Source organism: Zea mays, chromosome 4, assembly GCF_902167145.1.
Source record: "Zea mays cultivar B73 chromosome 4, Zm-B73-REFERENCE-NAM-5.0, whole genome shotgun sequence".
In the NCBI taxonomy this organism is placed as follows: domain Eukaryota; kingdom Viridiplantae; phylum Streptophyta; class Magnoliopsida; order Poales; family Poaceae; genus Zea; species Zea mays.
The window spans coordinates 165413416-165421424 of NC_050099.1; the positions used below are offsets into that span (position 1 = coordinate 165413416).

General features: G+C 39.8%; 1 long non-coding RNA gene across 2 annotated transcripts; it reads right to left on the bottom strand.

The window, feature by feature from the left end:
- Positions 1 to 2262: 2262 nt before the first annotated feature.
- LOC103653969 (uncharacterized) lies at positions 2263 to 5933 on the bottom strand. Of its 2 annotated transcripts, none has more exons than XR_565840.3 (4): positions 5855 to 5933; positions 3796 to 3839; positions 2597 to 2666; positions 2263 to 2431 (listed from the first exon to the last, which is right to left on the bottom strand). It is a non-coding gene; the product is annotated as an uncharacterized lncRNA (long non-coding RNA). The 2 variants fall into 2 exon arrangements; XR_565839.3 differs by having other exon boundaries at positions 3796 to 3843; positions 5855 to 5931.
- Between the last annotated feature and the right edge of the window lie 2076 nt (positions 5934 to 8009).

The following is an 8009-nucleotide window of genomic DNA, read 5'->3' on the forward strand; positions in this document are numbered from 1 at the left end:
AAAACGTAGAATAAAATATAGTCGCTCTATTTTTTATTTGGTTAGAAAGATATACGAGTGTGAAGATAAGAGGACGCTCGTGTGTCCTGGAGAGCACTAGCATTATCATTTTGGTGAAGCAAAGGTATCCTAACTATTTATTATACTAGAACAGGCGGCGCCCTTTCGGGCGCCCTATAGGCCTATAGCCTATAGGGATGATGCAAAATTTGTAAAATGGCGTTTATTTAAGAAACAAAACAGTACAATGTCACATAAACAATAACTGCTATAAGACATTTCAAAGAATAAGAAGGATTCCCGTTCAAGTTTGGAAATCACTTCAAAAAAAAATCTTTTCAGACACATATTAAGTAGTACTTGTACATAAAATAGCACTTAAACAAAATTATAGTTTGTACTATTTACAATACCAACATATCCCTGTGACCATAAAAAACATGACACAAACAAGCAAGTATGTATGGATATGATAACAAAAAGGGAGAGCAGATGGCAATTAAAAGAAAGAAAGAATACACACATCATTTTGACCCAACTCTACAAGCTTCCAGAAAGGTCAAATATTCTTACATGCTCATCCTGAAAGTAGTAGTAAAAAGAAAGTGTGTGCCACATAATGTGCAAACATGTTCAGGCCGCATCTCGGTCCAGAAAGCTCCACTGCTTGCAACAACAGTGACGAATCGCCCATCAGGTCAGAGTGGCAGCGACTGAAGGAAAAATTGGGCACCTTGAATTCGTGTGACTCTTTTGCGTGTTGTGATGCCTCCCACCGCTTTGCAAGCCCATCGCCCTCCAGCATCCTGACCACTTTTTCCGGAGTGCTTCAGAGATGCACCAATGGAGTAAGATCAGCTTCTGACCATCACAAGCCAGTACAGTAATCTGTGTTGGTAGCCTGGTAGACTAAGTGGTGGCACCTATATTATTGTCATTCGGTCATCGTAGGGACTTATGTAAAAAACACAGAAATCCCACCGTTTGAGCCTTAAGCAACAATTAAGGGGCAAACATGTTGTAGGCATGAAACAATTAAGGGGTTCATGCAAGAACACAAGTTCTAAATGGATAAGGGGTTCGTGCATTCATCTCTTGTAGCCCTATGGTTCATCATGCTAGATTTTCATTACAGAACCTGTAGAACTAATGAAAATCATGTAAGAACACAAGGACAGGTGTATTTCCCCAAACACAAAACCTGATATGGTAGTGCATTTCCTCTCAACCTCTCCCTGCCAAGCCAGTAGTTCGACACCACTTCAAGGCTCTTGCCATCTCACCACTGTAGTTGATCAGACTTGCAGCCCAAGGCCTCTACCTAAGGCTGGCAAACATTTGGAAATCATATCTTCACACGACACACCCAGGTTTTGGAGATTCAGGTTGCTGAAGTACAGGACGCGTGGTCAGCAACTCGTCATGATTGTTGACCGCCAAAATCATAATTGAGGAAATGGAAACATTAGGTACGGTATAAAAAACCACTCCCAGGTTATTGAAGGCTTGTGACAATTTTGCAATCTGGCTATTAATTGTCAAATTATGGCTCAAGTCAGCTCTAGTTGATTTTATTATTGCTGAATTAAGGTTGATTAAAACTTTCATTATTTCATCTTTACAATGTAATATATGCAGATCCTTCGGATTCTATGTCAAAAGCAACAAAAAATCCGAATTGGTTAAAACTTTGCCACCGAGATTTTGTTCATATTTAAAGTGAAGTATATGCATGAACAAATATGTATTCATTTTTCCATGTGCCAAATCGACTAAGCAACATCTGGGATGCACAAAGATCACAAAAATATTCCCAAGGCATGTTTCATGTCTTCTCTACCAAAGAAATGCAGTGCATATGAAAATTGCACAAGCAAGACTCTTTGTTTTATGTTTCACATACTGACTACAAAAACATGAAAATGTTTTATTTACTGTGGGTAATCACACCTACAATTGTATACCTGCTGATTTGTCCCAGTTAAGCAAATAAGAAACAACAAATCTATCCACTGGTGACAAGCCAAGAGGGGATGCTAAAATAAACGTTAGCCATAATTGGTAGCAGAAATTAGAAACTTCACCTTGCTTCCAAAACGGCCAGAACAACCAATGTGATGGATGTAAAGTTCACGACATGTTCACAAGCCTTCGATAACCTGGGCAAATAATATATAAACACATAGAAACATGACATGTTCACTTAGGCCATTCTCAAACAGTATAAAATATGGTTCAAATAAAAAAATGTCCAAATTCTTGCCTGGTGAACGTCCAATCCTCGAGCCCAAACATCCGTAGTTATCAGCACATGAGTTGCGCCAGACTTAAAACTCACCCATAATTGCATCCCTTCTTGTTGGGGCATGTCACTATGCATAGCTAATATCGTGAAGTTATTGGTGCACATTTTTTTAGCAAACCAATCCACCTGGGTCCAAAAGAAAAATCTCAGATCAGCATCCAAACCATCAATGATGACAAGTGAGCAAAAGTTTTGGGGATAAAAGTAGGGTACGAATAGAAAAAAGTAAAAAACAAGGTGCCTTTCTCTTAGTATTGCAGAAAATAACAGCTTGAGTGATGGCGAGTGTACCCTAAAGATCACAAAGCGTATCAAACTTTCACTCCTCTTTCTTAACAGCAACAAAGAATTGTTTGATACCCTACAAACGTGACACTATAAAACTTAGTAGCAAAAAAGACACCAAAATAGTTCAAAGCATAACTCTCAATGGCATTTTACCTCTAGGGTGAGCCCATCACACTTCACAAGGGTCCTAATTGGTTCAGTTGAGAGCTAGCTGTCAAAGGTCTACCAGTCCTGGATAGTATTGCTTATACAAGTTTGGTACTATGCTTCTAAGTGAAGTGAACATGCGGGTTCACTGCTTAGATCAAATTGAATATCTAATTTTGGAGGAGCATCGTCACTACAACCACATAGATCTGTTGATTAGTCTGTAACACCCAATGCAAAAGTAGGTGTGTTGATCTTAAGAACTCTAAAACCACAAAAGTGTTGTTGTCTTATAGTAGAAGTGGAATGTGAAATATTAAAAAAATGGGTCGATCTTAAGAACTCTAAAAAGAGACAACATGATAAGCAGGTAGCTCAAGACAAAGAATAATATATTCTAGTATATTTAAGACAAATAATAGCTAGAGTCTTAAATAACAAGGTAAGCTAAAAACAATAATAAATCAAAGGACAATGCCTATGGAGTCTTAATTCTAACAAAGGGCCAAGCTATTAGCACATCCGTACATGTTGTATAAGGTTCTCGAAGAAACTGCTTACTCACCAACCTGTTGCCTTATTGTAGAACTTGTTCATATAATCTCACGTATATATAATCTATCAATAAAAAACCACAACATTAACGATGGTCCAGTATCTAAAAGGCCCTTCCTGAAAGAGCAAAGGTTGGCATACTTCTAAAAGACTATTATCCTAAAGAACTGCACTGCTCCCTATTCCCAGGTGTATGGACATGTCGTTGCCTAAAATACTACAATGGCTTCTACACGTATCGATAGAATGGACTCCATCAGGTTATATCCTTTGAGCTGCTAATAACGTAATTGCAGAAGCCAGATACACTTACCTTCTGAGGAACTCCTATTGCTGCTTACAGTGGTGTTAGGTATTCGTAAGAGATCCGAAGATTAAAAAACTTTGAAAAGCAATACTCTTATGAATATTTGTATACTATATTATATATACAAACTTAAAAAGAGAACAGAAATTGTGCTTGATCATGTATAAGAAATGAAGAATGCAACTGCAGTTACCTTGTCGGTTAGCAGTTCCCATAGAAAATCCCACTTCGTGCGACCTATCTAACACAAGGGGAAATCAGTAGTAAACTGTTAAGTAACCCTAGTTAGGGTTATGTGGGTAAATTGTTGGTGTAATCTCCCATGAAAGCAACAAAACAATGGTCAGACTAATAACATAAAGAGACCGAACATAATTTACATTAAAGTTACAGTTGTTTTCTGTTTTAGCACAAGCTATCATACATAGAGGTGTAACATAGTGTAATGATCAGACCTGATACATCAGAAAACTAATCAAAAATAAGATGTAGGAAACTAATCCAAAATAAGATGAAGATGTAGGAAACTAATCCAAAATAAGATGATAGGATCCAAGCCTACGTTAGGTGATGTGCTTAGGGATAGACACCACAGCGGGAGGTATATACATGATATTATATTGGGGCTAATGCAATCCACATAATTATATACATAAACCTTAGAAAACTACAAGGGCAGCTTCACTTCATCTATAAAAGTCAAGCGAACAGCCTAGTCCATTCACAAAAGGCAAGCACGATCAATTGTCATGTGTTCAAACTTCAGTTTTCTTGAGGCTGCAAACAACAAATACAAGAATGTGACTCCATAAATATTCCATATGTCATGTTCCATCCACCAAAAAAGGAATTGGCATCTGAGTTCACTGTATTTCACAACCATTTAACTCTAAAGTGATTGATTGTCATCAAGGCCAAATTGTATATGGGGATGTATACGACACATGCAAAGTTAACCAAAATAAATCTTTCACTCGCAGCCATTGTTGAGCGGTGTTTTTTCTTAACATACAAATATTTGATATGGTACATATTAAACTGTGGTCAGAGGACATTCGTAGCTTTCCGCATAGTTTTACTTTTACTTATGCTGCATCGGTAGGTACTTAAGCAATGATGAGAAAAATAATTCTGAAGGTAGGTTTTTACTATGTAGGCCATCTCATTTACATAACATAGTTCAAGTGAATCTATCACCATTTCCTAGCCCTGTTTAGATATCTACATATTCTTTGCAGTTGAAACAAGCACATATGGATATGGAGGCATTATGCGAAAATAAAGCCAAGCCAGTGGAACCCAACATAGTCGGCAAATGAGATATTTCCTATGTCATTTTAGAGAAAAAGAAAAAAGAGACAGCAACACCTTAACTTAGGGGCAGATCCACACTGCACTCAGTGGTGTCCTTTCAGGCTGTGACATCAGTGATTTGAGGAATTACCTCTGTAACCCTACTGTTATGCAAATAATAATCCTATAGGCTAATGTTTTAGCAAGATAATTTACTGGTGGCACAAGTGAATTAATTTCTTAGACCAGCCTCTGCCTTAACTCATTATACTATGGAATAGAGGCATCGTCCTGTATTTCAATGGTAGTGTTGGGCTATGCTCCATCCATTTCCATGTAGGTTACAATATAATAGTGTAGACGATTATAACTGTGAGATCATACACAATCTCACAATCCGATCGAATTAACGAGCTTCACAAAATTAAACTGGTGGCATCAAGGCAAAGAAAATAGTGGCATGAAGGCAAAGAAACATTGGACGATATATTATCCTATCTAAGTGAAAACATGGGCTAACTATTAGGAGCCAAAGGACTACACAGAGAAGTTGTAGGGCGTTGCATGTTGAAAGAATAAAAACATATTAAATTACATTACGATTTGTTTAGAAAATAATTCTATCCCATGGGAGGATTCTACCAGTCCCAATGTGATGCTGCTACTGATCCACTTTCTATTGTCCATAAGGATAGCCTTGGTATGCTTGCAAGCACAGAAGTTGAAGAGAAGAAGCAGATAAAGTGCTAGTATTCATGCAAAGCTAAGAAAAGATGGCCCATGAATAAGCTTGTTGTTGTTGCTGTGTGTAGCAGATTCGTTCTCGAACAAATAATAAGGTATAAAGAAATAGGGCAGCATCACATGAACATAAATTACATTGCATGATGTTAATAGAGAATCAAGCATCACATGAACACAAATTACATTGCATGATGTTAATAGAGAATCAAGCATACCGGGTGTAGTAAGCAACAACTCTGCAAGTAAGGTATTGTTAGATAATTGGTTAACTCGTGTGCCTAGTTGGTTCCAGGTAACCTCACGATCGTATATAGCCTTAACAACAACCCCCTTGCCTTGTCCGTAATAGCGAGCAATAACATCATTCTCCATCACACGAGGCAACTGAAAGATACAAGCACCAGTTTTGGTTAAGTGGCACGAAATTACTTTGCTCCAAGCTGGGCTAGCTCTATCGAACGAAATAAAGGGAAATACCAACAAGCTAATAATAAGTGGGAACCGCACCTAAGGTATGATAAGAATAAACAAACCACCAAGTGCGCATAACTCAAGCTCCCAGACACTGGCAGAGCTATATGTCGAAAAACCTAGACCATGCCCCCGTGACTCGAATTGTTGTAATCTGCCAGGCACTTCTTTCACAGTATTGCAACTACAAGAACAAAAAGATCACATTTAATTATCTGTCCAAAAATAATAAAGGTTTCAGTTTAAACAAATGTATAGGTCATGCTTAAAATAACAAAAAACCTAGCTGCAATGAAACTATTTGGAAATTGTTTGTCAAACTAAAAGGGGGCAGTAAGGTAATGTTGGCTTTGTGGTGTCGGTCCGTCCGTTGGATATTGTCTTTTTGGTGTCTATTATTTTATCTCCAATGTTTCTTGTGCCCTTTCACTGTATTACACTAAAAATTGCTAGAGTCCAGCCGAGGCGCGCAAATGTGTGCCTTACTTTGAATATGACCAAAAGACTACCAGATTACCTGCTTGTAAAATATTCAAGATGGTCATTCACTCATTACACCAGGCCAACGGAGGTTCAATTCGTTGATGTATATAGGACAGTTAAAACCAAAAAATGTAAAGTTTTACAACAAGGTCTAGGTGTCTACTGTCTACGTAACAGTTTATTAAAAAAACAGGTCAATTACACAAATCCTAATAAGAAAAAGTTTCAGGCACAAATTCACCAGAAAATGCAGGATGAGTAAGAACGTGTCTTACTCTGGAAAGTTGGATGCTTTCCGATATAAGACAGTTGAAAAATGAACCTAAACATTAGGGGAAAATAATCGGATACCTAAACTCTGAAGCACGACAGGACAAAGACAGGTGATACTGACCCATTCTTGCAAGCCGATTCACCCACCCAAGGATTGATCTCCTGACCAAGTTCTTACAGACATCATCTGCAAAATGGTTGCAATTCTTATCTCAGTTTTGTTCATCTCAATGGAAGTAGCACTGATCGAACTGAACCTCTAGATGCCAATTTACCAAGACACATTATCTCCTTACCAAGAACAAGACCATCACGTGGATGGCATGCACAAGATGCTGTAGGAGTATGCCACATACAACGGTGCAGAGGCTGATGAATTTCTCCTCCTCTTCGTCCAGTGTGTGGAGCCTGTACCGCTCAAGCGGGTGAAGGATCAACTGGTAGCCGTCGGTGTACACCCAGTAGAGCACGATGGGCAAGAAGGTAAATGTGTATACCCAGTAGAGAATGATCGCCATCACGACATGAATTTAGCACAAACATCTTTCCCAATCCCATAAAAAGATTTGCAAAACAAGATCCAGGACCAAGCTACGGACCTCTATGTAGCGTTCGATGAGCTGCCGCTCGAACAGGAGCCCTGACTTCGTCGACACCACCGGCTCGTTCGGTACCTCGCCCGAGAATAGGGATAAGCGACACGGGACGAGTTAGCTCACGAAGCGACAGATCAGCTGATCTAGGGTTAGGAGACAGACATGCGAGGGAGGGAGAGGGGCATTACCTCTGTTGAGTCGAATCCGACGGGAATGCCCATCATATTCATCATATCCAGTTCCTCCGCATTCACTTAGCCGTCACCCACCGCCGAAGGCCTCGACGTGACTGAGAGTGGCGGCGGCGGTAGCGGTCCCGATCCGCCGACGGAGACCGGGATCGGGAGCGCTTCCGCTCGTGCTCGCGGTGGACCTCTCCCATGAACCGGATCTGCGGCGCTCGGTCTGGCTCGTCCTCGGAGCCGGTAGCGGCGTCACGGGTGGCGTGGCTGGGAGGTCCAAACTGTTGTGGGACTACGGCAGCCTCACGGACGCGATGCTCATTCTGTTGAATTGAAGAAAAAAAATCTTGTCCGACGCACCCGCC